We start from the raw sequence: 12,348 nt of genomic DNA, 5'->3' as shown, positions 1-12,348 counted from the left end.
CCACAACTTGGCAGTCATTCAGGCATATGACTATAGATTTCTTTGGCACTTAATGCTTGTTGTCTTAAGTAGACAGTATTCTCAGCAAGGGCTACTGTATATTGTGGTGAAAAAGTGTTGCCATTTAATTATTACACCTAGGTCAGTTGGAATTTGGGCCTAAAATCACCTTGTATACATTTATCAACCACAGCATTAAAACCACCTGCTTAATATTGTGTAGATCCCCTAAGATGCTACTGAAACAGCTCTGACCCATAAGGCATGTTGTCCACAAAACCTCTGAAGATGTCCTGTGGTATCTGGCACCAAGACACTAGCAGCAGACTCTTAAAGCACTGTAAGTCGTTAAGTGGGGTATCCATGGAACAGACTTGCTTATCGAGCACATCACATACTGTAGATGCTCTATTGGATTGAGATCTAGAGAATTTGGAAGCCAAGTCAACACCTTGAACTCTTTGTCATGCTCCTCAAACCATCCTTAACATTGTTGCAGTGTGAAGAGGCCACTACCATCAGGAAATACCATTGCCATGAAGGGGTATACATGGTCTGCAACAACCTTTAGGTTGGTGGTATCTGTCAAAGTAAAATCTACCAGAAAAATATTGCCCAGAGCAAAGCACTATCTATGCTGGCTTGCCTTCTTTCCATAGTTTTTCCTGCTGCTACCTCTTCCCCAGGTAAATGACACATATGCGCCTGGCTATCCACATGATCTAAAAGAAAATGTGATTCATCAGACCAGGCCATCCTTCTCCCACTGCTTCAATTCTAACACTTACATGCCCACTGTAAGCACTTTTGGTGGTAGACAGGAGTCACCATGGGCATTCTGTCTGGTCTGCAACTACACAGCCCCATGTGCAGTAAGCTCATGGCCAGCATTACATTTTTCAGCAATCAGATGGGTGCCTATGACTGTGTTACCAGCTCACGGTCTGTCTGTCCTTGAACTAGATAGGAATTTGCAAACCACTGCATAACGGGAACACCCCTCAAGATCCGCCCATTTTGGAAATGCTCTGACCCAGTCGTATCTCCATCACAATTTGGCCCTTGTCAGAGTCGTTCAGATCTTTACTTTATGTTCTCCTTTGTCAAAAATGCTCAAACATTATTAAACAGTGCAAAATACAGCTAAACATCATCATCAGCCACTGTAAATTGTCAAAAATGCTCAAACATTATTAAACAGTGCAAAATACAGCTAAACATCATCATCAGCCACTGTAAATACAAATATACATACGATCATTTTCTTTTGTTTTAAAAATATGTTTAGGCAAACTAACTCTTTAAGTATATTTTTCAGTTATTGAACTGCATGTAGATTACTCTTTCCTGCTTGGCTGTGCAAATGAGCCCTGCAAAGGGCCTGGAATGTAAGCTTCTCGCCTTACACCAAGTGCTGCTATAATAACAACAATTCAAGTATTTTTACTTTAATAAAAGTTTGATTACTAGTTACTTTAAACAGTAATCAGACTACGTAATGCACATTACTTTTAATGTGTTACCCTACTGTTCTCCAAATTGTGTTGCTGAGTTTAGTGCTGTACGTTTAGCTTATCAACATGAATTTAGCTATTACTGAAATACTGAAACAGATCATTTTAGCCAGGAAAAGAAATAATGTGATTGCTTGTGCATTTGCATCCGGAAATTTATTTTGATGACGATTCTGTTTACAGCTGCTAAAAGCATGTATGAAGCAAATACATGCACAGTCTGACAGAGTGCAATGACATGCGCAGACTACAAAATCCTACAAAACAGTAACACTGTTAAGGGTTTACATGGCCACATAATCAGGTTATTTGCAAAGAAATCTACCTGTTAACCAGGTTCCTTAGAGGCCAATAACTCAATTTTGATAACTAAAATAAGAGTTTACATGGCATTTTACAAATCAGGTTTCTGTAACTGAGTTATTGTAAATGAATTTATTGAACAAGTTGATGTAATGAATATATTACATTTGACCTTTTGTGTTTTTCCTATTTCTGTAGTAAAGAGAACGGATTTATGAGTTAAGATATCATGTATAATAATTCAAATGGATTAAGAACATGCTAATGCACAAACTAAAGATTGTAATCAACCTAAACATCACATTAATACAAACCTGTTTTTAATTTAAAGTGAGCAAAAGCTGTAACAATTATTCTCAAAACACAAATGCTGATATGCCTTTAAGACATTATACTCAAAGACGTCCACAAAAGCTAATGTACATGATGCCATACAACTCATATTAATGCTATATTAGCCTTTAGTGATTTACATAGAAAAGCAAAAATCAGATACATTTTTATTTAGTCATTTATTTCTCCAAATACTTAATTCTGATTTGATTACACTGTGGTTTACTGTTAACAGTTGGTAGTCATGCCCAAACTGCACAGCATGACATTGATCACACTGAAAATAAGGTAAACACAGACTAAAGTTGCCTTTATTTACTAATGGCAGCATATATTTGATATGTTTTACTTTTATAAAAAGTGAATGCTTTATTAAAAAATACTCACAACCTAAATTCTTAAAGAAATTGCTCTGTAACAACTGTCTTACTTCAAATCCAAACTGTGGAAAATGGATTTCACAATATTTGTTTTCTAAATGTGCCTCTAAGGATTTTGTACAAAATCTCGGTGATGAGTTATGTCTTTTGAACTTAGCCAGTACGTCAGCCAGACAACACATTAAGGAGGATGCACAGTGGACCTTCTTATTTCCAAAGAATAAAAGGGAAATTGTTGATATCTGTATTTCTGACCACTTCTACATTCTGTTTAATGTAAAAATTCTGGTAACTAGAACTAAATGGAGGCATGCTGTTAAATGTTTTCTTTTTAATGACACAGCATACTAATATTACTAATATTCTGAATAATCAGTTCAAATGTAGTACTTAGCCCAATACAGCCAGTAACATAACAAGTAAGGTGGAACATTTGAATGCAAAGGTCAGAGCTGTAGCTGATATAATGGCCCCTGAAAAAACTGTTAAGAAATCCTCCAGCACTAAAATACCTTGGAAGACTCATTTAGTGTTAGAACTAAAGAAAAAATGCTGTAGAGCTGAGCATAAATGGAGGAAAACTAAACGAACCATCCACTATGAACTATTGAAGGTACATATAACTGAATATAACAAAGCAGTCCGCCTTGAAAGGCAGTCCTATTTCTCTAAAATTATAAATGGTAATGATAGAAATTCAAGAGTTTTTAATTATCAACTATTGATTATCTTCTAAATCTAGCTTAATTAACAGAATGTCTCCTGAAAGCTTCTAGCACAACTTTGGGTTTTTGGAACATTTTTTAAAAACACAAAAAAACAAAAGATAGTTGATGTAATACTGTATAATATATTCTGCCAAAGTTAATTCTGTTTAACCCCAGCATGTTCTTTTTAGGAAATTATATTCCTTCACTCAAATAGCTCTACCTGAGCTCCGTAGAACAATTTCTCAACTTAAATCCTCTGTGTGTCCCAATTGTTTTTTCTTTTCTTTTCAAAGAAGTATGATTTGTTTATTGATAGTGTACTTGACACAGTTAACTTTCCAGATTGTCTAAAGGTTGCAGCTGTTAAACCCTGCTAAACAAAAATAACCTAGACTCTTCTGTCTTTGACAACTTTAAACCTATTTCTAACCTGTCTTTCTTAAGTACAATTATAGAAAAAGCAGTTTTTCAGCAGTTAAATAATTATTTCAACAAACACTCCGTCCCTGATAAGTTTCAGTCAGGTTTTAGAACAAATCATAGTACAGAAACTGCTCTGGATAAAGTATTAAATGACTTGCGGGTTAATACTCCAGTTTTCTTAGACCCAAGTATAGCATTTGACAACACAAACCACAGGATTCTTATAAATCACCATAGACAATGGGTGGAGCTCTATGGTAGTATCTTAAGCTGGTTTCAGTGTTTAATAACAGGATAAAAATTCTTTGTTAGTTCTGGTTACTGCAGTTCACAGGTTTATAATATTGTAAACGGTGTACCCCAAGGATCTACATTGGGACCACAGCTTTTTTAATCCAGATGCTTCCATTAGACCACATTATATCGAAACACAAGGTGAACTACCAGAGCTATGCAGATGACACACAGCTTTACTTATTTATAGGACCTGATGATACTGGTGCTCTGGCCTCTCTGATCCAATGACTTACTTGTATTTCTGAATGGATGAGTAGTAATTTTCTCAAACTAAATAAGGAAAACCAGAAATCTTAGTGGTCATCAAAAATGGAAATAATGATCCCTTTGTATTAGTCAAGGCAGAGGTAAAGAATTTAGATGTATTCATGGAATAAACGTAAAATCGCACATTAACCATATGACTAGGACTGCATTTGTTCCACTTAAGATGCATTGTAAATGTTAGACCTCTTATAACACTACAAGATGCTGAGAATTTAATTCTCCCTTTTGATTTCAGTCGATAGGATCACTGTAATGTACTCCTAACTAGATTACCTGAGAAAGTCATCAATCAGAATCAAAATGCAGCCGCAAGAATCTTAACCAGATAAAGAAAATCTGGACACATCTATCCAGTAAAAACATTGTTACATTGGTTACCCACGTCCTTTAGAACTGACTTTAAAATACTACTAATGGTGCATACATTTCTAAATCTTGCTCTTTTGAATATTTTTAGAGTGCCTGTCCCACTACATTCCAAGTTATCTCTTTAGAGTTTCTAATAGCAGTCTGTTTATTATTCCTAGAACTAAGAATAAAAGAAGTGGTAAGGAGGCCTTTTGCAGTTATGCACCAAACAACTGGAATAATTTATGAATAGATACAGTATATGCCATGCTAACACGGTGGATCGCTTTAAAAAAATTCTTAAAAAAACACGTTTTTAGGTAACTAAATAAACCATGTACTGATAGAGAAGAAATGCAAATCAAGACTGGATTTTATAGGCCTTTCTTAAAGGAAATGACCAAATACCTCAGAAAAAAAGAAAAGAAATCTTTACAAGTCGGTTTGGATTAAAATAAGCCTTATCTTAACCATAATTCATCAAAAAATTTCCACATAGCTATCTACAGATATTTCTTTTGAAACTGAGTTGGTGTTAGTCCACAAAAGTTCCACATTTTTCAAGATGAAAACTGACTTGAATTTCTTAAATCACATAATAATGCAACATTGTTTTTAATGATTATAAGAAAGCAAGAAACAGGATCTTATTGGATTAAATTAGATAAACTTTACTAATCCCATGGGGAAAATGCATACAGCAGCAGATATATAAAAGACAAGAATGCAGACTCGCACGACTGATAATGCATGCAATCAATCAATTGACACTAATTAAATACATAAATAAAAAAATAAACTTGAGTATGTCAGGTGGAAGCATTTAATTGCCACATAGCAGTGGGCAGAAAACACCCTCAGAGGTGATTCTTGGCACAATGTGGTGGAATGAGTATGTGGGTAAAAGTGCTCCACTTTTACAGTGTTTCTTGAAGCATGGGCAGATTAAATTTCACACCACTCATATCTCTTTGAATTCTGGCCAAAATGTTCTATACTGGTCACATCTGACCATAAAACCTGCTATATCTTAACCGGATCTCTCTCATTTTTGTAACAAATTTCATATTGCTTTTATTATGATTTAAGGAGTGACTTCTTTCTTGGTACTCTCCCGTTGAGGACTGTTTTATTGAGAACTCTTGAAATTGTAGACCCATTCACCTTCACTCCAGTTTCAGCCAAACAGCACTGCAGGCTTCAAAGAGTGACGGCTGGATTTTTAGTGGCCTCATTCACCACTCAATGTCTTACTATGTGGTATAGGGGGTCCACAGCTCCCGTCAAAGGGCCACTTTTAAATAAATAATCACCGCGAGGGGGCATGGTAGTGTGGCTGAAGCGGTTCTTGGGGCAATTCGCTGTGTGGGCATTTCTCACCTTGTCCACATCTGTGATTGTTCCTGGGGCCGCTGATTTGTTACAGCTGCTATGCCCTCTTGATAAAAAGAAGCGCAAGTCGGATAGAGGGGATGGAAAAAAGAAAGAACGAACGGGATGTTGCAGGAGGAAAGCAGGAAGCAGTGGGGAGAGAGAGAAAGCCGGTGCGGAAGAGTGAGCGAGTGAAGGCTCGCATGCAGCTGTGCAGGAAGCCTGGGTGTTTGGCCGACACCCGGGGAGTAGAAGTTGTGGTTGCTCCCGCAGTGTTTTTATGAAGGATGGGAGTGACCGGAAGGCGGATGACTGTCCGCGTAAGGCCGTGGAAGGCAGCAGGAGTCGGGACTTGAGAGGTGGTGTCCCCAGCGTGAGAGTCGTGGTCGTTGGGGAATCCCAAGTCGCTGTTCATGGAGCCTACCAGAGCCAGGGATCAGTAAGGCAACAGACCAGTCGGGCTGAGAAAAGGTTCAGCTGCTGAGAGGGTGACTCCCTGTTGAGAAGCCCAGACGGAAGGAGCAGGGGAGCTGCAGGTACAGAAGTCACTGAGCTTGTTTTTAAAAGTTGTTTTAAAGGATTGTTTTTTTCTAATGGATTTTAACCTCCACGTTCAGCACTCATTTTTATGGATTATTTATTTAATGACTTTTGAATGCACTGCACTTATTTTGAACACCTTGTTTTTGTTGTTGTTTTAAATAAAAAGCACTTGACACTTTTTACACCATCCCATCCCCTTGCTATGTTGTTGCCTCACTGCTAAGCTCATCAGTGACACTACCGATGGTGATGGGTTCAACGGCTTCCAGACAGAAGATGGGAGCATGTAACAAACTCACTTTGTCACATACTATAATATTCAGTTTTGAGGGACGGCTTTTTTTAGTAAGAATCTGGGTGCTGTGGTGAACCTTGCACTTTCTGCTGATGGATTCAACAGTGCTTAATGGGACCCTCAAAACACTTCAGTATTTTTGTATTCATTTCTTGCCTTGTGCATTTCAATGGCTTTGTTTCTCACAATAGCAGAATGTTACTTTGTCTTCATTTTTGTAGTAATTGTCCAACAAAGACTATTGCCCTTACAAAGGGTGCTTTATATATCCAGAATAAGTACCTAATTATGCTTGATTATGGTCAAAAGACTCACTTTTGTGACATTTGTGATTAATTTGTCATTTTTGTAAACCTGGAGCTTGCAGAGCATAAAGGTTTTATACACAACAAGGGCCAGTTTATACTTCATGCTCAGAACACGTCCACACATGCACCATGGCTGGCACTCGTCCACAGCGTTCATTTGATACATCCTCTGTGCACATCCTCAAAAATTAATGTGACGCTTGCACAAGTTGCAGTACCAGCGCATTTAAAAAAAAAATAAATAAATAAATAAAAATTGGAGGGGACAGTGTGATCAAGTCGGAAAGTGACTTCAGAGTCTGTTTACTGTCTACATGTGACGGCAAGCTGCTGTGCAGATCCTATAGGATCGATGTGTGTGCTTCGATGTGAATCACTCAATGTGGTGAAGCAAAATGCCAATATACAAATGTATTCATGGTGCTTTTATATTCAAGCATCATATATTCCCAAACATAATGACACAATACATTTTAAAGGTCTTTTAGCTCTTTTTTTTTTTTTGCACATTCACAATGGCATCAGAATGTATGGCAGCGTATTTGAGCCACAGACAAAACAAAAAAAAAAAAATCAGGGACACGGTGAAAAGGTCTATTTTGTGATTAAAGTGACAATTTCTGCTTTAATCTCGAAATGTCTACTTTAACCTCATAGTTTATTTTATCATTAAAGTAGTCCATCATAAACATCATCTTGAATCTGACCCAGTAGTTAATTGCTACGTGCTTCCTCCTTAATTGACAGCAGAGACAAGTAGCAACTGTCACACAGAACACATTAACTTTATGGTATCCCAGCTGTCAGCACATTTAGAATCCCTAAGCTTTATACTTGATATCACTTTCATGATGAAATTAATTAAAGTATGTAAATTACATTTTACAGAGAAATCGTCAACTTCATTTAAATAATGAATACTGTTAATAATTACACGTGGGGTCAGCAAGGTGGCAGAGTGGTAGCACTACTGCCTCGCATGGAGTCACTTCCCTTGTGTTCCGGTTTCTTTCCAATGACATGAAGGTTTGGGTATCTGGTGATGCTAAAATGATGCTAGTGTAGGTGTGTGTTTGTATACACCTTGTGATGAGCTAATGCCCTGTCCAGGAATTGTTTCTGCCTCTCTCCCAATGCTTGCTGGAATGGGCTCATCGCGGCATTGATGGATGAAATCATTAAACATCCATCCTTTTCAGAGATATTGTGGCAAGGTGTCCTCGGAATTTAACACTACAATCCCTGAAGCCTACAAAAAAAAACACTTCATTCCAACCCACCTTAAATCCCTTCGCACCTCCTAATCAGCATCATTTGTTTTGTAAATGTGTGGATCAGCACAAGGAACCTGTTGTCCCATCCCCCGACTTGACAGCTCAACTCAAGCAAAAAGTTCTCCCTGCTCAACTTAAGGCTCCTTATCTGTGTATGAGGTGTCCTGGAGTACAGTAAATACAGTATATCGTTATTTGGAATACATACATTTCATGCGTGTTTCGTGTCTACAAAGATCTGGGTATGTGTACGATGAAAGGAAATGCAAGAAATGCTAAACACATACCTAAAGTAGAAACTTTTTCCATGTTATACTAATAATGACATGAAGTGTATAATGTGTGAAGATTTTAGTCCAAATATCAAAAAAACAAGCACTTTTATTCGAGAATATATAACCAAAGGGGAAAAAAAACCATCTGATTTACATGTTACTGTCAATAAATTAAAAACCCAAACTCAAATGTTAATCAACTGGGAGTTTATATGTGTTCTTGAATGGTGCAGAGGTAAAAACAGCTGTCTTATAACCCAAAGGTCCCGGATTTGGTCACCGGATGCTCCGCGTTTTGAGTAGTGAGCTGCTATTATTATTATAATAAAAACATACATTTGATTTGAGTCTGTAACATCCAGTGTAAATTTTGGCTACTCGTAAAAGTTAGCTCTTGTGTTTATATTATTCAATTTTATTCTCTAAGTGACGTTTACGTGGTACAACGAAATCGTCTTTCCCACTCTGAATTTATGGCATTTATCTCCATTCTTTTCACAAGAGCAGTGATGACCACAGTGGGTGCGGTGGCTGATACCTGCTCAGAACTATTTGTTTTACCGGAAATCAAAGATACGATGCCCTGTGACCGCTATCAGACTGGATAAAGTCAGGACCATAACAACAGACAGTTTCTTCACAGCGCTTTCACTGGCTAATAGACTGCTGCATCGCAACGCAACTCTGCTTGGTACCATAAAGCAAAATGGGACTTCCACCTGCAGCTATAATCACCTTAGTACATGAGGAATTCGCCACGCTAGTGTTTAGATCTGGGATGCTGATGGTATATACGGCCAAAAGGAAGCCTTTAATTTCAGTCTGTAACAGCCGGTATAAAGTTTTGCTACCTGTAAAAGACAACGGAATATAAGCAGACAAACACAAACGTTGACGAATCATGTCTTCTGGGTATCTTGTTGTCACTTGAATTTTTTGTTATTCAGTTTTATTCTTGAATAAAAGCACACTTGTTTTGTTATACATTTGCAAATGTGTTTATTTTATACTAGCAAAATACCCGCGCTTCGCAGCGGTAAAGTACTGCATTAATATTTTTATTAAGAAGAAAAGTAAACCTTTTTAAACTAAGGGAAAATATGCCAATAATTATTTGTTAAGGATCTCTTTGTATACCACATTGTGAGCTCGGCCCTCCGGTTGTAATACGACCAAGCTGTGCGCTGACCTTACTCTTAAGGATGCAACGTACAGTTGGCCATGTGAACAGTAATCTTGTCTCAAATCTCACAGCTTGGATTGCTGCTGTCATAATTGGTTTGAGTTTCATGGTTTGTTTCAATTACGACAGTATTTGCAGGATTTGTTGTGTTGAAGTGACATTTGGCATCTGTCAAGCGTTGTAAGCACACAACCGGTTTCATCGATAAAATCACATCCAGCTTTTGAAAGTTTAAACATTCATAAACATCAAAGTGTCCACTACTGAAATCGTCACCTGTGAATCTAAGATGTTTAAGAGGCATTGGCGGTTGTCGAAAGGTGTAAAATATTTGGCTATTTTGGTACACTTGAAAGCAACAACCCAACAATTCACTGGCAGCCATCAACTCACATGCAGAACCATAGGTGAAGGGCTTAAGCATTTCAATCTTCTAGTGCTCCTGTGTAGTATAATTATCTCCTGTACTGTCATCAGTCCACACCTTGAACCTGTCCCAGTCATTCAATACATAAGACACAATGTTCCTCCAGATATCAAGAGTGAGCCTGATATGGCCGTGCAATATGATCATCTCGATAGACATGGTAATGGGGGTTGGAATTAAAAAGGAAATGGGTACCTGAAGAATGTAAAGTAAGTCTAAAATACCTACACAATAACTATAATTGTAATAAACAAACAATAAAACAGCGGAGAAGCCATGGATTAAACAAAAAGGCTGTAGTTATCAGTAGGGAGACGTGAATCCCGTGGCGAAGCAAGGAAGGGATTGTAGAGACCGGAGCGACGGAAGGTCTTATATAGGCAGGCAGCCAACAACGCTGCCTCACACGGCGACCGAGCTGCAGGCTATGTACATATATATGTACGTAAGTAGGATTCAGTTAGCATTGGGAATCCGTGTACCAAATTTCTAGAAGATGGGGCCATAAATAAGAAAGTTCAACATGGCATACGTTGTTGATCGTTATGACCATTACACGTAGAATTTCGAAATGAAACCTGCTAAACTTTTGTAAGTAAGCTGTAAGGAATGAGCCTGCCAAATTTCAGCCTTCTACCTACACGGGAAGTTGGAGAATTAGTGATGTTGGAAAGTTCATTATGGTGGCTGACAGTGGTGTCATACCAACGAAATAAGTACGTACATTGGTTTCGGTTAGCTCAGGCAAGCCACCTACCAAATTTCGTGAAGATGGGGCCGTAAATAAGAAAGTTCAACATGGCGGACGTTGTTGACCGTTACGCGTAGAATTTCGAAATGAAACCTGCTTAACTGTTGTAAGTAAGCTGTAAGGAATGAGCCTGCCAAATTTCAGCCTTACGGGAAGTTGGAGAATTAGTACGTTAGAAAGTTCAATATGGCGGCGATAGTGGTGTCATACCAACAAAATAAGTACGGACATCGGTTTCCATTAAAAGTTCAATATGGTGGCCGACAGTGGCATCATACCACCGAAATAAGTACCAAATTTCAGCCTTCTACCTACACGGGAAGTTTGAGAATTAGTGACGGTGGAAAGTTCAATATGGCGGCTGACAGTGGCGTCATAGCACCGAAATAAGTATGTACATTGGTTTCGGTTAGCGCAGGGAAGCCGCCTACCAAATTTCGTGAAGATGGGGCCATGAAAAAAAAAGTTCAATATGGCGGACGCTGTTGATCGTTATGACTGTTAGAATTTCAAAATGAATTCTGCTTAACTTTTGTAAGTAAGCTGTAAGGAATGGGCCTGCCAAATTTCAGCCTTCTACCTACACAGGAAGTTGGAGAATTAGTGACGTTTGGAAAATTCAATATGGCGGCCTACAGTGGTGTCAAACCACCGAAATACGTACGTACATCAGTTTTGGTTAGCACAGGGAAGCCACCTACCAAATTTCGTGAAGATGGGGTCAGCCTTCTACCTACAAGGGAAGTTTGAAAATTGGGAACGTCGGAAAGTTCAATATGGCGGCTGACAGTGGCGTCATACCATCAAAATACGTACGTACAGCGGTTTCGGTTAGCGCAGGGAAGCCGCCTACCAAATTTCGTGAAGATGGAGCTATAAATAAGAAAGTTCAACATGGCGGACAGTGTCGACCGTTATCGACCGTTACGTGTAGAATTTCAAAATGAACCCTGCTTAACTTTTGTAAGTATGCTGTAAGGAATAAGCCTGCCAAATTTAAGCTTTCTACCTACATGGAAGTTGGAGAATTAGTGATGAGTCAGTGAGTGAGTGAGTGAGTGAGTGAGTGAGTGAGTGAGTGAGTGAGTGAGTGAGTGAGGGCTTTGCCCTTTATTATTATAGATTCCAGTAACCACTTGAATGAGATCAAATCTGTCTCTGCCTCTCTTGCGCATGCACACACAAACATTCATACATGAAAACGTCACTATTTAAAAACGCTATGCCATGGCGAACAGGCAACATTGAAAAAAAAAATGTTCAAATGGCATAGCAATAACGAAAGCGCTGTGAAAAAAGCTGTCTGTTACGGTCCTGCCTTTGCCCAGTCAGTTAGCGGTCATGGG

The 12,348-nt window shown here is 38.4% G+C and overlaps 1 protein-coding gene across 3 annotated transcripts in view; it reads right to left on the bottom strand.

Annotated features, from left to right (window-relative positions):
- The window catches only part of LOC120541369, an 89,806-nt gene that overhangs the window by 48,380 nt on the left and 29,078 nt on the right, over positions 1-12,348 (bottom strand). The gene's annotated exons all lie outside the window — the stretch shown is intronic.

The sequence above is a fragment of the Polypterus senegalus genome, chromosome 12 (assembly GCF_016835505.1).
Source record: "Polypterus senegalus isolate Bchr_013 chromosome 12, ASM1683550v1, whole genome shotgun sequence".
NCBI lineage: Eukaryota > Metazoa > Chordata > Cladistia > Polypteriformes > Polypteridae > Polypterus > Polypterus senegalus.
This window is presented reverse-complemented; position numbering and strand designations above follow the sequence as displayed.